The following is a 24,088-nucleotide window of genomic DNA, read 5'->3' as shown; positions in this document are numbered from 1 at the left end:
ACTGACAGAGAGAAAGGAAGATGCTCTTAAATCTGAGGAACTATGGAGTTCTCAATCTCCCTTCCCTTTGTGAGCAAGGTTGGGAAGTGGGAAGTCTACAGGGTCTCGTTAGCAAGTTCAGCTCCAGGAATGTTCATGGTCAGGGCTGGGGACAATGCCCTGATAGGAAGGGCATCTCTCTCTCTCTCTCTCTCTCTCTCTCTCTCTCTCCCCATCATTTGGATTGCTGCTGAGTGTTTGCCTTTAATTTTCCCTGAGGTTTAGCACAGTGGGGAGAAGAAGACAAAATTAGAATGGGGCAGACATCAGGAAAACATCTAGAGAGGAGCTCTGCTGGGAAGCTGCAATCATCTCAGGAGTGAGGAAGCTGGACAGTGCACATGGAGTGGTCTTCTCGGTAGAGCAAGCTGAGGTTCACTTTCCATGATTGACATCCATTCTTGGTGTCTGTGGCAAAGTGTACAAATGGTCCTAGTTGGACCTCATGTGTGCAGCCCTGGGTTCCAGCTTGCATTGCCACTTCCCTGTCCTCTCCCTGTCCTGCCCTCTTCTTTTTCTCTTGTGCACCAGCCAGAGAGAAGTCAAAACCCTGGAGATTCTGCTCAAAGCCATTCTTGAAGGATACCCAGGCCACACACACTGTAAGGGCTCTTCATGTCTCTCCTCTCTGTGCTCTGTGCAAGAAGAGACCAGATCTGGCACACTCTTTTAGGTTCACTCAGAACCTAAAGGTTTGACTTACCCAGGGTGAAGTGTTGATGAACTAACTGGTTTCATTCATGTTTAAGTCATGACACTCTCTGTCCACATTGGCTCCATGAAAACCAGCCTAGAGCAGTTAGACTGACCTGCTCCCACAGAGCCCTGTGCCCTGAGGAGTTTCTGACTCTCCTTAAGCCTCACTTTTTTCCTCTGTGGCACGGATAGAAAGTTCTCCAGTATTTTATGAGGTGTGGGGGAAAATAATTTAATATTTGTGAGTCACCAGACCTCTGTAATTACTGTAGAGTTATAGCACATCTTCAGTTTTAAAGTAATGTTTCAGGTGTTCAACAGCATCATGGGACTTCTGGACACCAGGTTGCACAATGTAGGTCTCTATGATGTCAAAATAAACTGACCAAGTGACACATAGTGTTCACATATTTGGTAAAATATTATTTAACTGAAATGGCTGTATGTGAATGATCTAAATTCAAATTTAAGAATCAGGTACCTTGGGAGATAATAACTTCTAATATTATATAAATCAGTTTACTTTTCCATTTTTTTGTATTAAAAACTTACAAATTAATTATTGCATTTATTCACTTCATCAGATTAGTAAGTTGTGTGTTAATAATCCATAGATTTCTGTGGGAAAAAAGTAAGATAAAAGTCCCTGATCCTAAATATTACTTCCCTCTTGGCAGTTTTTTTGCTGCTGATTCTGGATTTCTCCTCACAGTTGAGAGCTCTGTGGTTCACATTTCAGCAGAGGGTCTTTGCCTTGAAATACCAAATGCCTGATAAACATGTTAAGCATCAAATTTCACAGTGTGCAAACATTCAAGAATGGTGCACATTAGGTGAGGTCATCGTGGTGGTCTCCCTGTAGGCAGACCATGTGCTCTTGACATGTGGTTTTGACTCTGCAGTGTGAGGACCAGAGCTTGGTACAAGGGGAGGCCAGAGCCACTCTCTGCCTAACCATCCACTCTACCCTAATCAACAGGATGGCTCCTCTCCAGGCTAGGGCTGTGCTTGAGAGAGAGAGAGAGAGAGAGATGAATGTCCTTAAACAAAAGGAGGTGGACTTGCTGCATCAAGACCTTTAAGTTAGCAAGGCAAGGTCATGTCCTGTCCTTGAGTGGATGATGCTGTGGTGGGGTGTGAAACCTGCTCAGGCTGTTCTTCCAAGCTTCATGAGCTCAGAACCACAAGCCTTAATCTGTTGAAGAGCCACATCGTGATGCTATAAAGTCAATCAGGCATTTTCCAGCTTTGTGTCCCTCCTCTTTTGTGCAACCTGCAACACTGTGGAGTGGGGCACTGTCTTCCTGTACTCTGACTTTGTCTTCTTGGGATTGTTCAGTGGCAGCCACTTCCCCTGACTTCTCTTTGCCCTCATTCTCCTTGTCTTTGTGATCTCCATAGCCAGCAACACCACCATGAGCCTACTCATCTGCATGGACCGCCCCCATTCCACACCCCCATGTAGTTCCTACTCAGTCAGCTCTCCCTCATGAACTTCCTGTACACCTCCATCATTGTGCCCAAGATGCTGCTGGACCAGGCAAAGAACCAGAAGGCCATCTCCTTTGCAGTATGCACCACTTCCCAACACTTCCTCTACCTGACCTTAGCAGGGACAGAGTTCTTCCTCCCAGGACTCTTGTCCTATGACCACTTTGTAGCCATCTGCAACCCTCGCACTACCCTGTCCTGATGAACCACAGCATCTGCCTGCTGTTCCTGGTGGAAGCCTACCTGGGTGGGTCTGCAGATGGTTTCCTGCTCATCCCAGTTACCATGCAGTTCCCCTTATGCACCTCTCAGGAAATAGACCTCTTTTTCTGTGAGGTCACTGCCCTCCTGAAGCTCTCCCGCAGGGACATGTCAGCCTAAGAGCCAGCCATGTATGTTTGCTGCATCCTGATGCTCCTCATCCCCTTCTCTGTCATCTTGGCCTCATATACCAGGATTCTCATTGCTGTTTACAGGATGAGTGAGGCAGAGGGGTGATGCAAGTCAGTGGTCACCTGCTTCTCTCAAATGGTGGTGTTCAGCCTCTTCTATGGGGCTGCCAATTACGTGGACATGCTGCCCCACTCTTAACACAACCTGAGCAGGACAAAGCTATGTCCACCTTCTACACCATCCTTATGCCCATGCTCAACCCACTCATCTACAGTCTCAAGAATAAGGATGTCACAGGAGCCCTGCAGAGGGCTCTAGGGAAGTGTTTGTCCTTGGGAAAGGTAACCACTTTCTAAAGAAATTGCATTTGCTGCTAACCCTAACCCTCAGCAGTGCCTGGGGCTCCCTGTTGACTGGGATGCCTTCTTAGGCCTGGAGGACTCTGTTTTCTATAGGTGTGATGAAGTTTTCAGATTGGAGTTTCGGGAAGTCCCTGGTTTCCTAAAATTTGACCCAGAAGGGGACTTTCAAGGGCTCATCTTGCAGAAAATTTTCATTAATTTGAAACTCAAATTTGCAGACTTTGTCTTCCCTCAAAGGGTCCTCGCTGCTTATTATTGAATGAGAACAGGCAGCAAGGGTTTTATAGTAGTGTTTTTATTTTTCAGTTAAAATTAAGTCAAAGTTTACTTTTTTGATTTCTGCTTGCCTATTTCTTGATTATTCTGATTATCAATGAGATCAACCAATCTTTAAAAGATTCTAGAACTTGGATCTGTCCCTGTTCTCTCTGTATTATCTTGGGAATTCCAGGGCCAAAATAATCAGATGGGGTGTCAAAACAGTAATATCAGTGAGTAACCTGTCACAAACAAACAAACAAAAAGACTATTTTAAAGGTAGTTGAAAGTATCTGATTCAAATGTTTTGTAATTTCCACAAGTCATGCTGGGTTGAGGCCTTCCCTCCAGGAATACCATCCACATTTCAGTGATAGTAATTTTCATTTCCCCTCTGATGCAGATACCATGAGAGTTTGGGATGCTAACTCTGCTGGAGAACTGTAGTTTCCTCCACCTTTGATTCTGACTTGAAACCAATTTGTCAGTTAGCCAGCATTAGAGGCACCCAGGTCTTCAGAGACAAGGAAGAGTACCTCCCTGGGGAAAATTAACCTGAAAACAGCTAAAGGCAAATGGATGTTTCTGCAAAAAATCCAGCCTCTCCTTTCCTTCTGAGAGCAGCCAGAAAAGTTAAGTCTTACTTACCTCTTGCCTGCACCGTTGCAGTGGCTTCCTAACTGTTTCCTCTACCACTTTCCAGTTGTATGCTTGTCTCACAGTGAGCTCCTTAATGCATGCCAGGTCCCCTGTCATGTTCTTATTTGAAAACCTAGCAAGTCTCCCTACAGATCACATAACCACCGGAAGGACTGTGAGATTCAACCTGTGCAATGTAACTAGTATGCTGTAAGTGCCTAATAAAGGCTACTACTGATGACTCTGGTTCTAATGCTAAAGCCTGAGGTATGACAGGACACATTTACTCACTGTGTTCTTTCAGTACTAGGGGGTAGTTGTTCTTTTGGTGTTGAGGTTAAATGCAAAGCCTTCCACATGCTAAGCATGCACTGTACCGTTGAGCTACACCCACCTCCACCCCTGGTGTATGTTTTATTCTTGCCCCTCTGTTAATTAAAAAAAAAGCAAATATCTTCTTTTGGTGGTGCTCCTCAGAGAACTGTGGAATTTAAAATTCCTCACCTCAGAAATCAGAGCACATAAGCTCTATCAAATGTGATTGAAAGGATAAGGATACTTATTTAGAGATGACAGTCTTGGATACGAATAGTGTAGCAGAAAAAGGAATTTCAATGTGCGATTTGTGACTCTATTTTTGACATGTATTAATTTATAAAATCTCTAGTACAATTCCCAGAGTCTTACTGCAATACCCAAGTGGTGATGATTAAAGGATGATTTTACAATAGAGAATTATTTTAAAATTTAGAAAACAAGGTTAGAAATATCTTTTCAACTAGCTTAGTGAAAAATAATTACATCTCATTTTACTCTGTCAGAAAGTCCAATGTCTCCTCTTATTTTTCACTTTCATTTCATTTTTTTGTAGTGCTGGAGATCAAAACAAGGGCTTCGCAGGTGTGCTAGACAATCGCTGTACCACTGAGCTACACCCCAGCCCAATGTGTACTCGTAAAAGCAAATAGTTTTATTGAAAATTTTTAACTAAATGGTTTTGGGGGGGGTGGTCACAGAGGCTCTTCTTTCTTGACTGATTTTTATCCAAATGTTCTTTCATATTAAATGTGGTGGCTCCCACCACTTCAGAGTTACTCAGACTGCTTGTCAGGAAAGTCTTAGCATCAGCCTTGACATTCAGCTAGAGTCAATATGTATGAAGAGATGATTCTAAACTAAGCCAAAGAGCAGAGTTCTGGCACAGTGAAAGTTTCCATGACAAGATCACTCAACCATAGAGACAGAGGAAGGGACAGCCTGCCTCGGGAACACTGAATGAACTCACCAATCAAGACAGATACATCATCTTATTTTAGTCCTTGGGTGGAACGCCTCAGTTTTTTGAATGCACTCTTTAGAAACTGCAATTCATCTCTTAACGTGCAAAGGGGTTGGGAGCTACAGGTAGCTGCAGGGACAAAGGAAATTTGAATTCCTGAGGCAAGTCACAGTGACAGGAGGAGTCCAATGCAATTCACAAGGTCTTTACAAATTTAACCCAGCCACTTTCCTGTGAGTTATTTTATGATTTAAAAACTATTGTGGACTGTAACTGTGGTTTAGAGGTAGAGCACTCACCTAGTATGTGTGAGGCACTGGTTTTAATTCTCAGCACCACATAAAAACATAAAGATATTGTTTCCATCTACAGTTAAAAAATATATTTTTTAAAAAATATTGTATGTTTACCTAGATTTATTTGCAAAGGAAAATTTGTATCATTATAATAAATGGAAAGCTAGCAACAACAACATTAGACAAAGATAACAGAAAAAAAAGTAGATTCAATAAAAACAAAACAGCAGTATCAAATTCCAATCCTGGAAGCACCACTGGGTTTTGCAGGGTGAAAGAGATGGAAAAGATTACAGACCCAAACCAAGGCTCACTGATGAATCCCCAGATAACTGGGGAGGGGATCTCTTCTCTCACTACAGGTGAGCGCTGCCCATACCTCATGAGGAGATCTCCTCCTTTCCATCACCTGCCATGTCCATTATCGGTTACTGCATCTCACTTGGGGAAAACTGCATCCTCCATCCACCTCTGCTCATGACACGGGGCTGAAGGCACCTAGAACCAGAAGACATGAATTTAAATATCAGCTCTGACCAATTTATAACTGTGGTCATGGGGAATTTACTGCATTTGTCTTTCAGTTTTTGTGATAGGATATGTAATAATTAAATGATCCAACAGGAGTGCTTTCTATGTTAAAACTAATGAATAAACATCAGTGAAAAGACATGTAGAGTTAGTACACATAGACACAGAACTGTAATGTTATTATAGTAGCATAACATGTACATTCATGGAAATGCACAGAGAATTAGTCACAAATATTTACATCCTTCCTAGACTATAAGCTACAAAAGGGGAGGAGCTTGACCTCTCTGCACATAGCACCCTTAGCACCTGGCATCGACCTGATCATATGGGGAACAGCTGTCACTATTAGTGAATAAATAACTGGGATTTATATATGTAAGACATATATATATACACATATATATATTTAAATGTATAAATCAGAAGAATCATTCATCATAAATGCATTTAAATTTAATATTTTTGATCTTGCTTCTGAAAAAAATTTAAGTACTCATACTCATCTAGTTTTAAATAAATTACCATCAAGTTTGAGCCACCAATACAAAAAAGGTACTTTTTACATGGGTGGCAATGTACTCATAATTTTAAAAATTCCTCCAATGTTCTACAGTACAGGTTTTTCTTTCTCTTCAGAATCGCAATTTGCTGAAAGGATAACAATTAGTTAAAGTGAACCAAGGTCAGATGCTAAAAGGAAGTAGCCAAAGTTGTATTTAGAATCTGCTGCTGTTTTTTAAAAAGTGAAGAGTTGGCCCTAATTCAAGTTTCTAGATATTAGATTAAAATATTGGGGCACAGTGTTCAATTTTTTATTTAACTACAAGGTTTGAGATTAAACTAAAACTATGATGCTTCATATTATTAAAAGTACCATCTTAGAACATTTAATAAAAACAACAGATAACTTTAATAATAGCACAAGTACAGCTGACTTGCTGTGTTCCAAATACAGTGATAAGTGTTTTACCTAAAATTTCTCCAAGAGGTCAGCTTCACTGATATGAATCCTACTCTCTCTCATTATAGCTTAAGTTCATGAAAAGAGACCCCAGTATATTTTAAAATTAATGTTAATGAATAGCTATTAGTACCAGTGAGTTAAGACATCATGTTTTAACTAACAACTCTAAAAAATTTAAATTACACCAAATGATAACTTTCAATTTTTAAGTAAATACAGATTAATAGGAAGTTGTGAAGACAATATGGAGAGGTCTCATGTATTTCTCACCAAAGGACAATATAAAAACCAGGAAATTGAAACTGTCACAACCTCTGTGTAACTCTATGCTGTTTTATGTCATGTTTGTGTAGCTGACACCCCAAGCAAATACATTGTCCATTACCACAAAGAAATTCCTTGTGAAATCTCTTCATAGTCACCTAACCACTCATAATTCCCAGCATCCACAAGTCTACTCTTCATCTCTATAATTTCTATAACATTTCTAGAATGTTCTCTAGATGGAATCATGAAGTATTTGCCCTTTTCCCACAGGACAGTGACCTTTAGATCTATCCAAGTTATTGTATGTATCAATAGTTCATTCCTTTTCATGACTAAGTAAATATACCGTGGTTGGATATATACCAGTTTGTTTACCCATTTCCACACTGAAGAACAATTGAACTGTTTCCACATTTTGACTATTACAAGAACATTATTACAGATATTAATTTATAAGGCTTTGTGGAGATGGAAGTTTTCATTTCTCTGGGATAAATGCCCAGAGGTGATTCTGCAGGGTCACATGGTAAATCTGTTTAATTTTTTAAAACTGCCAAACTGTTTTCTAGACTGACTGTACCATTTTACATTTTCACCATCAGTTTTTGACAGATGCAGTTTCTCCATATCCTCATCAGCATTTGGTATTGACCCTATTTTTCATTTTAGCTATTTTGATATGTGTACGATGATACCTCATTAATTTGTGTTTTTACAGTGGTGTATCATGTTGATGATCTTCTCCTGTGTTTATTTTCCACCCATGCAGCCTCTTTGGTGAATCATCTTTCATGTCTTTGCCTTTTTATAATTGGATTGATATTTTTCATAAAGTTTTGTGAGTTCTTTTTATTGTCAGGATACAAGTCCTTTGTCAGATGTGTAGGTTACCATTTTTCCCCCAACATGCAGCTTTGTTTTTTTCATTATTTTAATGGTATCTTTCACAGAGCAAAAGTTTTACATTTTGATGAAGTCCGATTTCCTGATTTTTTTCCTTTTAGGGTGTGCTTTGGTGTGATGTCTAAGATTCCCCAAGCCTTAGATCCCAAAAGAATAATTTTTATTTGGTTAAAAACACTACAAAATTCTGTACAGTCTGATAATTAGATCTAAATTTAATAGTAATTAACATTGAACACTCAATATTGAATCAATAATGGGAATGACTGTATCAATACTTAGTATGTTAGGAGAACCTTCCTTAAACACATCTGTGAACACCACTCAGACTCTCCTAGATGACCCTTATGTGCCCTTCTTTCCCTATTCCCCCTCTAACTGAATGATTGGGACCTGACACCCATTTCCCAGGTTTCTGAATGCTTCCTGCATCTCTTGAGAAAGGATGGAGTTGCTGAAAAGGCTGAGGCCAAAGTGATCGCTGATTCTCAATTTATTACTCAGCCAAGCTTCCTGGACAGGCCGAAGTAGTGACAGCCTTGCTGCTCAGCTACTCTCTCATCTCAGACACTTACTGCTTAAGAGTCACTGGCTGGTGCCATTATGAGAACATTTTCCAGAATATATGATCTTAGAAAAGGGGGATTTTGCAACCCTGCTAAAGAGTTTATCAAGTCAAGCACACTTTCAAAGAGGCAGTTAAAAAAACCACTTCATAAAAGAAGTAAATGCCATGGCTTATGTCCATAGATACATCTCTGGTGGAAAAATAGGTCAAGAAGAAAAGTAAATATTTCAACAGGAGAGTTTGGGGATGATGGGGTTATGCAGATTAATACATTGGCACCAGTGGTGAGCCCCTTCTAGGTCCTGCACCCACACATGCGAGGGTTAGATTCCGAATTCACAAGGACACTGTGTGTCATGACCATTTCTTATTTTCAGCAGCTGGATAACATTTTTCATGTCCCCAAGAACTTTGAACAAACTGCTAAGTAATTACATTCCGACCAAAATGTATAATGCCACCAGGTCTTTCATTTATTTATTTATTTATTTTTTATTTTGCCTCTGCTCTCACTGACAATGGGAGCAATCCCTCAATCAGAAGTGAAGTGTGGGCTGGGGTTGTAGTTCAGTGGTAGAGCACTTGCCTAGCATGTGTGAGGCGCTGGGTTTGATCCTCAGCACCACATAAAAATAAACAAAATAAAGGCAGTGTGTCCATTTACAACTAAAAACATCTAAAAAGAAGTTAAGGGTGAGGTTTAACAACTTTATGTATAATTTAGTTTTCTGCATTATACTTCTTCACTTTTTGTTTTGTATGAGTTTAGGAAAGTACAGCAGTTTGTCAGGTCTATGAAGACATCAAATATTTACACCTGTTTCAGCTCTCCCTTTTTCCCTACAACTTCTTTCATTAGAACTGTGCACTCAAGTTAAGTTAGCTGTTGTAAAATATTATAAAAGTTCATCATGGGAGACAGGAGAGGCTATTGTAGTTTACACTGCTTCCCAAATTAAAAACTTTTAGGAAACCTTGGTTGTTGCACACATGTTGTCTTTATAAAGAAGCCAAGCAGCTCTTTTTTCATTATATCCACTTGAGATTCATTTAGGCAGTTTCTTAGATTAGTGGGGTATGTACTGAAGAAACAGCTTTAGGGGGTTTACCTAAATAAGCTAAAGAAACTGTGTGCCACACATTCAGAATGCTGAAATGAAGAAAAATTATATCCCATAAAACCAAAATCCCATTTTGTAGATGTGCTGATATCCATACCCATTTCCATATCCATGTCCCTCCATCCTACTTCTCCCTCAACTCACCTGGATTTAAGAGCATAATGATGTATTGATTTTTCCATTAAATCATTGTCATTGAAGTCTTTCAAAGTACTTAACTGTGCTATAAACAAAAAATATTTTTTAGTTTTCTGCCAGAGTAAGCACCAAAAAGTATTTTTAAAGGGTGACTTTTTTATTAGCATTCCTATGACAATCAGTGCAATATTTCACTATGAAAAGAGAACTCTAAACACAAAAAAATCACACATGCACAAAAGCTAAAAAGCTTTAAAGAATCTTGACCACTTTAAACTTTGCCTTTACCCTAGAAGATTTTAGTTTGATTCTTAAAGTTTGTACAATTGTGAGACTGACTTAAAGAAATATTTTCATCTACATATTAAGCACTGGCAAGAAATTGCAGCATCTCATCTCCACTATACCTTGACCTGAGCACATATGCACTGCTTAATGTAAACAAAGTATTACAATGGTTTAAGTGCAATATGACTTTTCTTTGATTCACAATGCCAAAGGAAAAATATGCATAGATCTTGCATGGCCTTCCTCTACAATACCTCTTCAGTACCAAACAGAGCAAATCTATGCTGAAGTCTGAGAGTCAATGCTTTCAAATAAAGTGAAAGTCATACAAACGAAACAAACTCAACTAGGTCACTGAACATGATAAAAGTTCTCATATTAACATCCTACAGTCAATTTTTTAATTCCCAACATTTTTACCATTTCTTTATATTTGGGGAAAATTAAGAATAAAAATGATTAAATCTTGGCAAATCTCTAAACATTATGTTTCCTATTCCTGTTACTCACAATTAGGAGGAAAATGTCATGCTTCCTCCTGCTATCTGACATACCTAGATGCCTGGCTCTTACCATTTCTCTGTTTCCACTACCCCTACAGGTGCTATAAGCCCAAAGTACAAGGGAGATGGGGAGGAAGATTCTACTTCCAGGCTGTACCCAAAGTATGTCATTAGCCTTAGAGTTAGCTGTTCTGAGTTTAAGTCCCATCATCCCTCACAAGTTGGAGACATGGAAACCAAACTCTCTAAGCCTCAGTTTCCTCAGGTACATACTGAGTGGGGCTGTAGTGAGTCTTCAAAGAGAAAATACATGGATTAGCTTAACACAGTGCCTGGACCATGCCTGATGCTCAACAATGCTAGTTACTATGATGATAAATACGTTGGTTACCCTCACCAGCACTATGAAGAAATCTACTACATTGTATAAACATTTTTAAAATGAAGAGATTTTAACTGGTTGTTAAACTTCTGCATAACTGGCTGGTATTAATATATCACAAGAAGGTTCTACAAGGAGCTCCCTGTCCAAAATGGTCAACTGCCAATGCCTACTGATGTTAAGCACAGGAATAGACACTGTGAATTCCACACCAAAGGTAAAAGTTCTTCTACTTGGAAAATATGCAGCCAATTCACAATACTCAAGAGATAGATAGCAAATGTTACATAGAAGTACATAAACAGAGGCTAGATTCCACCACAATTGCTCTGATTTGCTGTGATCATTTGGAGAAAGAAGACATCATGGAGGGGCTGAAGGATTGCATGGTCAAGGCTTCAATGAGTAGGAAGGTCTTGAGCTGGTCTTAGGAGAATTGAGGAGAAGAACTAGGAAAGATGAAAGGGAAAAGAAATGGGCTCCATGCAGAGGCAGGGGATTCCAGCAACAAAGACAGGGGCATGGAATGAGGGAAAGTAAGAAGATGTCTGACCTAAGTGAGAGATAGTTCATCACAGAACAAGGGGATCCAAGGAGAAGTGGGACAGAGCTCACCAATCTGGGGCCATAAACACCCAGTGCTCTAGGCATTGTGAGCTCCTAAGCACAGGGAAGTGAATACTATCTCAATGAGACTCCAAAATGGTCATGGTACAATAATGGAATCAATCAGATGTTGGTGCAATTTCTCTGGAGGTGATTTTAAAATGAAGAGACCAGTTCTGGACCTCAGCAAAAAGATCTATGTTTATCTTTATGCATACACACAGATGTGCACACATAATGTCATTGTCATGATGGCCCCTCAATTCCCTTTCATAGATAAGGAATTGGAGGTTTGGAGATGTAAACGAGAAGGGAAAGGGAAACCAAAGGCAACCATAGTGGAGTGTACCTTTGGCAGCAGAAGGACCTCTCCTGGAAATGTCTTGAAATGTTCAGACTTTCTGATCTCATTCATGCCTCAGTTGCACAATAGAATAATTCCTTTACTTGTCTGCCAAGCTCTGCACAAAGGAGAGGCTCTTGGAACCACTGAAGTGTTTACATTTTCATTACTACCCTCCTCATAAATCAAGTAGACATAAGTGAAAGAGGGATGCTTTGATTTTTTATTACATATTTAATCAACATTTTTAAATGTAGTGCTAATTTTTATGCACTTTATTACTACACCTCCCAATTGCCAAATGCAGAAGAAACACATTTTGCACCATGACTGCAGGTTAGAAGGAGAATCACACATGTCCCATAAATGACACTCCCCTAGTGATCCTGCATCCTGTGATGCTAGAATGACATCCAATGTCAATCAAAATCCCTCCTTGATTAATTATGTTATGCAAGTTCTTGACAATGATATTGGAGGAACATTCCCCGGGGACAGAAAACTCTTGACTCTCACCTGCCCTCATTCAAAGTTCTTGAGCTTTGCTTAACAGGGTTCTGGTACTTATAATAGTGCCTGTGTTATGTCTCTGAAGCTCTGAATATCTGATAGTACTTTTGAGAGCCCTTGATGGAAAAGAGGTTTGAGGTCTAATTATTTAACAAATGCTTAGGAGGATGTCAGTCTGAAAAATGGTCTTCCAAGAGCAACACCTGCACAACTCAGGCACTAATTAAATCATTCTGACATAATGGCCAGTTCACAAGAATCATGACAGCTACTACTCAAGCAATTTGGGAGGGAAAACTATTGGAAAGAGTCACATGGGAAAAGCACTGAAAAATTCAATCATTTATTTTATGGGAACACTGAAGTCAAATATAGACTTAAAAAAAAAACACTAAAGTTATCAGACCAATGCAGTAGTCATAGCTAAAACTCAAACACATAAATATAAAAGTTTTTATTTTAGAATATATCCACTTCCATGTTCAGAGTGGCCTACCCAGAACACTTTAAAATGGTTAGGAGGTCAATAATATTTTGAGATCTGTGCCAACCTATAAACAAGAAATCCACCATGGAAATAAAACATCAAAATCCTAAACAAAGTAAAAGCCACCAAAAACTACATGAAATATTTACTTTCCACCAACAAAGGATGAAAAAGCATGGAAAAGAATAATTCTAGTTAGTCAGTTCTAACTACAGGCATAAGCACCAAACCCACTCATTGCTCTTGAGCACAGTGACAATGGTTTTGAGCATATGGGAGCAGGTTAGCTGCCATTCTTTGCAGAAGAGCTGCAGGATGCAGATGAAAACATTATTATACTGCCTCTTCCAGCCTGCACTGCCATTTGCAGGAAAAATGAGCAAATTCTATGGTAATTTTTGGCAAAGAACTGTTCCATTAGCTTCTGATTATGTATCCAGCTTCATTGTCTCTTCCTTTCTGGTCATGTTGCTTCTAAATACTGGCTATCTGGAATTGCAAATGTAACTATTGTTTTGTGGTGCTGGGGATTGAACCCAGGGCCTTGTGCATGTTAGGTAAGCACTCTACCAACCAAGCTATATTGCCAGCCACATTAAAGTAACTCTTAAAAGACACATATACCCTCTGTGTACCTGATGAATTCCCCCAACCTCTGATGACTAGGAGGATGTTTCCACAGAGAAGATCTTGTTTATAAGTTAGAGGTTTGAGACAAAGTTCTGAACGTTCTGTAATGGAAGGAGGAGAAGGAAGAGCAGCTGCATAGGGAGGTGCACAGGCCTGGCTGTAGTCCAGGCTGTAGGGCAGTGGTAAAAGAGGAAAAGAGGAGGCAACTGAGCAGAGGGAGTGGAATGTAGACCCCTGTCTTTCAGAATCACTGTAATTCATAGAGGACAACCTAGCTGGCCAGAGGCTCACAAAAATAATCAAATTCTAGAGAGATCCATGTAATACAGGGAAATCAAACAGATGTCCACCCCATTTTATACGTACATGGGCCAAGTAGCCAAACTGGAAGATGAACACATACAAAGGGGTCTGCCATCAGATGAGGGAAATCAACAACCCCTACTGCTAGAAAGCATCTCTGATAATGGGAGCAACAGGTGATGGTATCTGCATGTGACTACGGTTATTAGTAACCAACAGCATAAGGCAGAAAGGACCATGTTCAAGAGAAACAAGGCCACCAATCGTATTGGCCTGTACTCTTGGAGCTGTGTGGAAACCAGAAAGAAGAAAAGATTTTGGGATGTAAGAAAGACACAATTTCTGATGGTTTCCTAAGTACTTCTGTGAGAGAGAATGAGAGGGGTGGTCTGGGGAAAGAGACCAAGATTTTTTGACCTTTCAAAACCTAGTATTAAATTGAATTAATTTTAGATTTTTAAACTTAATTGTGTGTGTTAACATTTCTATAGTGACTAGTAAAAGAAAATAGAGTACATAATCTCCAAATCAGTAGAGAGACAAACAGAATGAGAAAAACAAAACTCAGCCAGTAACTAGGTTAGGTGGAGGGAGAAGTATAATAAAACACAGAGCAGACACAACATGTAATAGGGTGATGGAAATGTATTCAAATATGTCAGGAATCACCACAAACTGTACTGTAAGACTCCATTGAAATACCAGTCCAGTTACAGTAGCCCCCCCCCCCCCCCACCTCTTTACTGTGGTTTTCGTTTCTGCAGTTTCAATTATCAGCAGTCATCTGGAGTCTGGAAACATTAAATGGAAAATTTCAGAAAGAGATCACACTCACCTAAATTTTATTACAGGCAATTGTTAAAATTGTTATACTTCATTATGTCATTGTTATTAATCCTTTACTGTATCTAATTTATAAAATAAATTGTATACATAAGTATGTATGTATAGATAAAGTAGTTATGCATAGGGTTAGGTACTCTGTGGTTTCAGGCATCCCCTTGGGTTCTTGGAATAGCTACATAGATGAAGAGGAACAACTCTATACACTATGTATTAGAGAAACAAGTTATAGCGAGGTTGAAAAAAAATCAAGAGAAATAATAATTAGAAGGCAATTGGAACAGTTATATTGAAATTAGACAAAATAGAAAAGAAAAACTTTACAAAAGACAGTGTTATCACTATTCAATGACAAAATATTCAATTCATTCAGAAGAAATAATTCTAAACTTGTATTTAACTAACAATTTAGATTCAAAATATATGACTTAAGCCAGCCCCTTTAGGAACTGGTAGATTAAACACACAAAAGTCAGTAAATATACAGAAAATTTACACAAAATATGTAAGAAAACTGAGCATGTAAAAAGTTCTAAATAGTGTCCATGTATTTAAAAATTTTTCTATGATTATAATTCAGTTAAGCTGGAAATAATAGACAAAAAGACAAAAAAGTCCTTCCCATGTTTCTAAACCACCCATAAGTCAAAGAACAGACCATAAAAAAATTTAATGATAATAGAAATACTGTTTGTCTAAACTCTTTGGGTGTAGGATAACTGCTTACAGAAAAAAATTGATACACATAAATACATATGTTAGAAAAATGATGACTGAAAATTAGTGTTTAGCACTGCATTTAAACATAGGAAATATAAAAGAAAATTAATAAAGAGCAGAAATAAAATAAATTTCTAAAAATGAGAGATTTCACTCCATTTATATATGATCTAACAAAATGCATAAATGCATTCTACAGTAATGTACAAATAAATAGAACAAAAAATAAAAAATAAAGTAACAAAGATAATGTCTAATAAAACTGACAAACTAATAATAGTAATATTTAAGGAAAAAGAAGTCACAATTAAATGATATTAATGATTACCAAGGGGAAAAGGAACATGAATACTGACAAATTAAGAAGACCAGAAGAGTATTAACAAATCCATGCTTTTAAATAAAAAAGACAATATACAGATTCCTATGAAAATATTAACTGTGAATATAAACTCAAGAAAAACTAGAAATCAAGAATAGTACTGAAAAAATTAGTAATGAATACATTAGCAAAAGGAAAATACCACATCTAGTTAGTTCTACAAGTGTCTTCTTGCATAAATTCTTTTAGGAGAATAGAAAAAATATAGAATGCAATTTCATTCATTTTAAAAATCAAATATTTTTATTCTAAAACTGGAAAGTGAAAATATGAGAATGGTAATAGTTATTGTTTAGATATTAGGTGTTCCCCAAAAGCTCATGTGTGAGACAATGCAAGACTATTCAGAGGAGAACTGATTTGATTATGAGAGCCTTAAACCAATCAATGAATTAACCCCCTAATGATGATTAACTGGGTGGTAACTGTAGGCAGGTGGAATGTGGATGAGGAGGTGGGTCATTGGGGGTATATATTTGTTGAGCTGAACCTAGTCTCTCTCTTCTTCCTGATCATCATGTGAGCCGCCTCCCTCTGCCATAATGTTCTGCCTCACCTCCAGTCCTGAGAAATGCTGTCTATGGACTAAGAACTCTGAAACTGCAAGTCCCCAAATAAACTTATCCTCCTCTAAAATTTTCCTTGTCAGGTCTTTAGTCACAGCACCAAACTTGACTAAAACAATAATGAACAGACTAGACCCATAAATGAACTTGAATAAAAATCATTGGTAAACTGCATTTGGCAATGCTTTATGTAGATCATGATCATTAAAATATATATATTTTTTTCTCTGTATGAATAATTAACCCACCATGCTGAAATATTAAAGAGGATAAAATAAATAATTATATTGTATCTTAATAAATGCTGAAAAAGAATTCTATAAAACACAATATCTATCCATGGTGAAAAGTGTGAATAAATCAGGAATGGAAGGGAATTGCCTTACCCTAATTATAACTGACAGTTAATCATTTAAAGCCTTTCCTTCCTTAAAATCAGGACCTAGTCAAGGATGCTTGTTAACCTAAGTATTTGGGGATGGGTTTGGTGCTGGGAAGTTCCTGCTATCCCCAGTGGAACCCATGTTTGTCTCTGAAAAGAATAAGTGTCTGAGATTGGAGCTACAGATTACATGAAAGCCCTGAAGTGTCATTTACAGTGGTATCTACATAAATTACCATGGCTGACTCTCCAGGGAGGGTGGGCTCATGTCCTGCATTCCCCTCACACTGACCCAAATGTCCAGAAGCCATTCCTCAGGGTGGAGGGAAAAAGACATAAAAGTTGGTCACATTTTCATTGGCCATCCTGGAGGTTACAGGCTGATTCTTCCCCCATGTGTCTGACCTTTTCTAAATGTTAACAATGGAAGAAATTGGAAGCAGCTTCAATTACAAACCCAGAGTACCAGGACAATGTATCATCTTAGTTATGAATCTTAGAACCACTTACAGTATTGGCTCTTGGGAACTACTGGTTCTTAATCCACAACTGTTGTTTTCAAGAAGTTGAAGGGAGGCATTTCTAGGACTGTTCCAATAAGCCTGAGAGCCTTTGGGAGAGATTATCTTGGAAATTTTGACAAAGACTAAATGACTTGACTATATATACCTCACTTTAATTTTTTAAAGTGTCAAAATATATGTGAGTGAAGAGTCCAAGTTTGTAGAGACTGATAAAATCATATGAGACAGATAGTGACAGCTAGTGTGATATCCTAGACTTGCAGAGCTACAGTGACCCATAGGCACACCCTGCTTTCCACTTGTCATGGTGTTTCTGGATCCTGTTTTTATTTTAGGGGAGGGGGCTTAGCTATGTAATGAACTCTGCTTTTTATCATTTGCAGAGCATTTCCTCAACAAGCTCTTACAAATATATGCACCATGTACTTATTTATTATGAGAACACTAAAGTATACTAAAATGTCTTTTAGTTTCATCCCAAACTGTTATTTTCTTATGCTTGTAATACTTACCTGCATTGGGTTTCATCTACTTAATTAAATTAATATTCAGTTCTTCCACCTGTTAGATAGTACAGAGACTAGGAAGAAGTGGTTTTTTGTTGTTGTTGTTGTTGTTTTTACCCATATCTCATGGGCTCTTTTGTGTTGTCCTCAGCTATATGTTCAGTTCTTACATTTGTTTATTTTTACTTACTAAGTGTTTTCTGTCCAGTATTAACACATTTTTTGCTCAGTAAGACATGGTAACAGCTCTTTCCAATTACCAGTGTCCAGTTAAAATCCTTGCCCTTAACAACATTGGAAAATGTTACAGGAAATTTTAGGGTTTACAGCTGGCTATTGTTCACTTATTCATTCATCAACAGGTGTCTTTAGATCACCAATTGTACTCAAGTCTTTGTGCTAGGACTGTGACAAATGTTGTCTAGAAATGTCCAGGGTACTCTACAAACCTATGTCAGGAGGGACTCTCTGCACGGGAACCAGGTGTGTCTTCCTGAGAATGTGATATGGAATATGAGACCTGAAAGAGAAGTCAGAAATGATATGCCAGGGTGCCCATCAGGTTCATTAATGAATGGAAAGGTGCTGCAGGTTCATTAGGTAGAAAAGCAACTTATAGAAAAGTCTAAAGATACATAAGTAGTGGTCATCTTAGTTAATAAAATTGAAAACTCTCATGGGAGGTTTGGCCAGCACTCAGCAGCATTAATTAGATTTATGGGCTTAATGTTGAGGGTGACTATTTTCTAGGCTAAACAGTATGGAAAATGTATGTAAATGTAATAGGAAATGCAGAAGGATCACACAATGAGTTTCATAATTTTGTTTCTGAATATCATTCAGTACCTCCAACCTAATTGTGTGCAATGAATGTTTATTGAATTGAACCTCATCCTTTTCTTCTAGGCAGAAATAATTATCACCTGAAAAGTTTTACAGACACGAAGATGCAGACCCAAAACCTGTGTTAACTAGTCAGACATGTCAGGAACAGAATTTTGAATTTATATTCTTATTCCTAAATAAAAGTTACATACCATGACCCTTCCATAGAGTACAGAGGCATAAAAGAATACCCTGGCATTATCCTAGAATCAACCATTTATTTATTTATTTATTTTAATGAGAAGAGATATTCAGAAAGATTACTTCAAATAAGACTTGGCCACAGTTCAGACTCCTTCAGGAAGGTCACTGTCGTGCCTCCTTGGAACACTTCTCTAGCATCTCATCCCTTAGGGTCAATAAGAACAGATCCCCTTTATCCTTTTCATCCATCTCCACCATCAGTCATTGCATTGGTCCATACTTGTGTCTTTCTCAGATCTCTAAACCATGCCCCACACTGGCTGAAGGAGCTTTTACTTTCCTGTTTCACAATCCATCCCAGCCTCATTGCCCTTAACATAAATCCAGACTTCTTTTAACATGCAAAGCCTCCAGCATCTAGGCACTTTTGGGGGCAGCTCCCCACAAGCCATCCCCCAGCTTGAAACTATATATTTTTGTCCTACCTTAGCCTATGGGGCTATGTTCCAAGCTCCCCCATGGATACCTGAAACCATGTATAACATTGAACTATCTCTATGAAGTTATTTTTCCCTATACATACATATCTATGGTAAAATTTAATTTATAAATGAAGTACAGTAAGATATTAATAATAATAATTAATAACATAGAACAATTATAACAATATACCTTAATAAAATTGCCAGCATTATTATTATTATTATTCTCAGATATTGCAACTGTTGATCTGATAACTAAGACAGTTTCTAGGAGACTAATGGTTGGGTAGCATATACAGTATGGTCACACTGGACAAAGAAGGTTCACATCCTGGGTGGGTTGGTAAAACATTTTATCCACCATACTACTCAGAACAACATATAATTTGAAACTTACAAATTGCTTATTTCTGGAATTTTTCATTTAATAATTTTGTACTGCAGGTAAATGAAATCACAGAAAGTGAAACTGTAAAGGTTAATAGGAGAGCAAATAAGGAGGCAAGCACACAGATTGGCATACAGCAAGAAGTCTTCCATGGGAAAGCCAGTTCCATTTTTATTACCTACTCCAGGGTTATATCAAGCTACATTAGGTTACATTAGTACAGTTAGTTTTGTGCATGTGCAGTTCATATAACTTGCTTGCTTCTCACAGTCCACTAGTACCAAATGATTTTATAATAAGATAATGTCTCCAGGCCTCAAGGACAGAGGAGTTGCAGAGTGTTTCTCAGTGATTCAATCAGAAGGCTTTATTGTCCTGAAGAGTGTGCTCACTCAAGGACTTACGCTTCTCTGTACTTTGACATGGCCTGAACATCTACATGAATTAACACACTGCTCAGTGATGTCAGCCCCACTGAGTCCTCAGCCCCTTTAGGACAAGGACTGTCCTCTGTGATTTTATTTCTGTATTTCCAATCCTGGTTCTCTGCCAAAACCTCAATAAGTACTTTTTGTTTGTTTTTATGCTTCATAAAGACAATAAAAGTCTAGAAGTCTATTTAATGGGGAAAATAGTACTTGATTTGCACATGGGGTAGATCACTGAGGCTGAGACCCAGTAGATGGGCCCCTGTGGATTCCAGATAGAAAGTAGATTGTTTTCAAGTGAATACTCCCCATCTTCTTCCAAGTCAGGGGCTTTTGGTTGGGAGGCAGCTGATTTGACTGCTCAACAGTATTATCTCTTCAGTTCTCTCCAAATGTCCCTGGCTTCATTTATAGAAAGTGAAGCCCAGTCTCTCAGATGAAACAGTTTATACAACTTAATGTCTTAGAAATATGCCATCACACTTTCAAAGAATACTTTGGGCTTGTGTTCTTACCCTGTCTTTGACTAATTGTGTGACCCTAGTTCACCCTGAAAACTCTCTGAGTCTGATTATTTGTAAAATTTTGCATCAAGTATGCATCCTTTTCCTATCACAGTATGGTCAGGAAGATTAATACAGGTGGAAATTCTTTGCAAGCTGAGGTTGTAAGAAAGTAAAACTATATTAATCATGTTTTTCCTACAAAACATGTTGACTAGATTACGGATCAGTCTCTTTTCCTTCCTTTTATGAATATGCTTAGAATTTCTAAACATTGCCTGTTGCCATTACTATTGTTCATTCATTCTGTGAAATCATCAGACTTGTAGGAGACCTGTTGTTCCATCCAAACATCCTGGTCATAAGAGGAGCATTATTGGTTGGAGAAGTTACAAACTACAGCTCTTTTCAGCAAAGGAAGGTGCAAAGATGTTAAGAAGCATATAAAAATGCAACCACAGCATGGAGTTGGATAAGCCTGGGTTCAGGTTTTGCCTCTTATTTGCCTGTGACCTTGGGGCTATTTGTGTAACATTTTGAGATTCATTCTCCTCATCAGTTAGAGGCAAGGAATAATATCCAAGGGAAAGGACAGCAGGAGAATGATTGACATGTACACAGCCAGGACATCCTGTAACAGCTGGAGTCTGTTCAGTCTTAGTGTGAATGCTATCCTGGCTAGTAATGATAGGTGTAAAGTATAGATAACATGGTAAGCCCTTTATCTTGCACACATCTTGGGACACCTTCTTGGTCCTGGTATTATATTCCTGAATCTCAATTATGTTCTTCTGAGCAGATTGTGATAGATAAGTAAAAAGTATGATAATAAAAATGAATCCTAATTGTTACTTGGGGTGAGGAGGCAGGGCATGCCAGGCTTCTGTTTTCTCTTTTATGAAGTGATTTTTAGTCATCCAGAGCAGCCTTCCTTGTTACATGCCAATTGCAGTACTTAGGCAGTTGAAGGAACTGAGGTTGGAGCAGGTTAAGAGACAAGCCCACTCTCACCCCAAAGCCATAAACTTTCTGAGTAACACTAAACTCTGAACTCAGATTCACAGGCCTCATGACTCACAGGCCCCCATCTCCTCCTCCAAACTGGATCCTTCTCTTCTCTGGTTCTCTGTTGTTCCCTTTCCCCTTGGTCAGGATACTTCTTCCCTGCTGGTTCTTTTGAAACCAATGTGGTCACACCATCTTTGCAGACAAGGACTCTGCTTGTCTTTACTCTTTACTCTTTTTCCTAATATTTAGGAAACACACTGGAACTTTGTGTTTAGATTATGATGAAGGGAATCCTTGGGGTTTATCCTTGTGGCTTAATTCTTAGGAGCAGTATTTTCTTTGTGTTATTATTTAAGTTATATTTGTTTCAAGTCAAGTACCATCAAAACCTCCTCAGTGTTTAGGCACTAATTTTGAGAACTTAGGTTAGACAAAATTGTTTTAGAGAATTGGATTATTTTAATTAAACTTTTCAGTCCTTCATTGTTGGCATTGATCTTCCTTTTCCTTTGGCCATTTTTAATTGTCCTCAGAGGATCAAGAAAAAAAGTACCAGTTCTTCTGAGATGATTTTAAGTAGATTTTTAGCTAGTGCTTTTTAGTTATTGAAGAAATGTGCCCCATCGGAGCATCTTAAACCATTTGACCTAAATGCCTTCTGTCTCACTTCTGAATCCTTGCTAAAATGTTCTAACCCTTGGTGAAATTGTTTCAGGAAAGGAACTCTTGACTTTCCGCCTAGTAATTTTCTTTTTGCATTGAGATATACATAGTCACAAAGATTGAAATTCCATTTAATGATAAAACTTTAGTTTTTACATTTGGCATTACCTTGATTTATTATTACTATGGCTGAGTTTCTCCAGTGTGTGTTAACAGAAAGTGCTAATTCCCCTGACCACCTCATCTTCCTCCACCTGCTTTTAGGTAAGTTTTATTGTATTAAAAAAGTAAGACTCTGAATTCATTTACTGCCAGGAAACAAAGATCATTTTTATTAATGTTGCTCCTTGGATGACAGTGTCAGTCATCTCTTTGAAAATTCATTTTGGGAAGGAAGTTTCTTCCTCAAGCACCCTTAGAAAGAAGCTGTAAAAAAATGGCAGAGGAAATATAATAATAGAGCATTTATAATAAGGTTAGAATATTTATACGAGAAAACTTAATTTAACTTAAACTCCATTTCAAACTTGCCTTTGTGAATGAAAATATGCTGCATTACTTTCCTTCCCCTATTTCTCAAAATTTCTTTCTTTTTTTTTTTTTTCCTTCACAGTCTCCTCTGAAGGGTTCTAAGCATTAGATCAGAGCTCCAGTCTTATTACCAGACCTTCCTGGCCCGGCACACTGGTGAGCCCAGGTCCCTCCCATACTGGGGTCAGCAGCTCAGGCCACCTGAGGGAGAAGTGGGATGAGAGTCTGCCTGGAAGCCCAATATTAATTTTGGGTCCAAATTCTTCCACCCCCATCCTCAGCCCCAAATCAGTGAAACACTAATATCATATTTTGAGTTGTCCTTCATAATGAAAACTGATATGCAATGAAATACCAAAATTGAGGAATTATGGATCTTGCAAACTGAGGAGTGATTACAGAGGTAGAAAGAGTAGTTACAAATTGTCCTACAACCATTTAGAGAAAGGAACAGACACGAAGACCATCCAAGACCATCAAGCTTATTTACCTACATACCCTAAATACTTCCATGCCTGTATTTCACCTCAGGCCCATAGGTAGCTTTGGGAGGCAGGACTGTTCTTTAAGGAGCTGGACAGTATGGAAATTGAGGGAGGAAAATGCTTAAACTCTTAGGATTACTCAGGGTAAGTTAGGGTGGGGGACTCTCAGGGAATGTCTCCAGCAGGGCCCAGCCATTACCTTCCATCTGCTGTGCTACTGACAAAGGGCTCTTGCAAGTGATTGAAGTGAAGGGGCATTTGTTAGAAATCTGAATCTGAAGGCACTAGCTTTTGTTTGTTGCTATGATGTTTGGGTTTTCTGTGTTTTGAGATAAGCATCTTGCTATGGTTGCCCAAGCTGATCTTGAACTCCTGGACTCCAGCAATCCTCCTGCCTCAGCCTCCTGAGTTGCTGGGAATGTGCCTATGCTTCATGGTGCCCTCCTATGTTGTGTTTTGTTTTCAATTTGAGAACACTGGTGACATGTGCAATACAGAATCAGCCTCCAGGTGCCATCAGCATGTGACAGAAATTGGGCACTAGGTCCCAACCAGATGCCCTCAGTGGAGATTTTGATGTAGATTGTCGCTCCCTGTGAGTCCTGTAACTTTGTATTTGTACACACCCTTCCCAGCTCCTTGTCACAA

At 38.5% G+C, this 24,088-nt stretch overlaps 1 long non-coding RNA gene and 1 pseudogene across 5 annotated transcripts in view; one reads left to right on the top strand and one right to left on the bottom strand.

The window, feature by feature from the left end:
- LOC306642702 (olfactory receptor 2T27-like) overlaps positions 1–4,144 on the top strand; it is a 40,458-nt pseudogene extending 36,314 nt beyond the window's left edge. Inside the window, exon 2 of the transcript XR_013766864.1 lies at positions 1,963–4,144. The product of XR_013766864.1 is annotated as an olfactory receptor 2T27-like (transcript). The remainder of the gene's footprint in view (positions 1–1,962) is intronic.
- Positions 1–24,088, bottom strand: part of LOC306642741 — a 30,936-nt gene that overhangs the window by 2,597 nt on the left and 4,251 nt on the right. For 3 of the 4 annotated variants that reach the window (XR_013758651.1, XR_013758652.1, XR_013758653.1), the window contains exon 3: positions 5,833–5,951. This is a non-coding gene — a long non-coding RNA (uncharacterized lncRNA). Of the gene's footprint in view, positions 1–4,193; positions 5,952–24,088 lie in introns of those variants that run through there. The other variant, XR_013758654.1, reaches the window with a different exon arrangement.

This window comes from Sciurus vulgaris, assembly GCF_902686455.1.
Source record: "Sciurus vulgaris genome assembly, chromosome: 13".
NCBI lineage: Eukaryota > Metazoa > Chordata > Mammalia > Rodentia > Sciuridae > Sciurus > Sciurus vulgaris.
The sequence above is the reverse complement of the archived record's forward strand: the minus strand, read 5'-3'. Positions and strand labels throughout refer to the sequence as shown.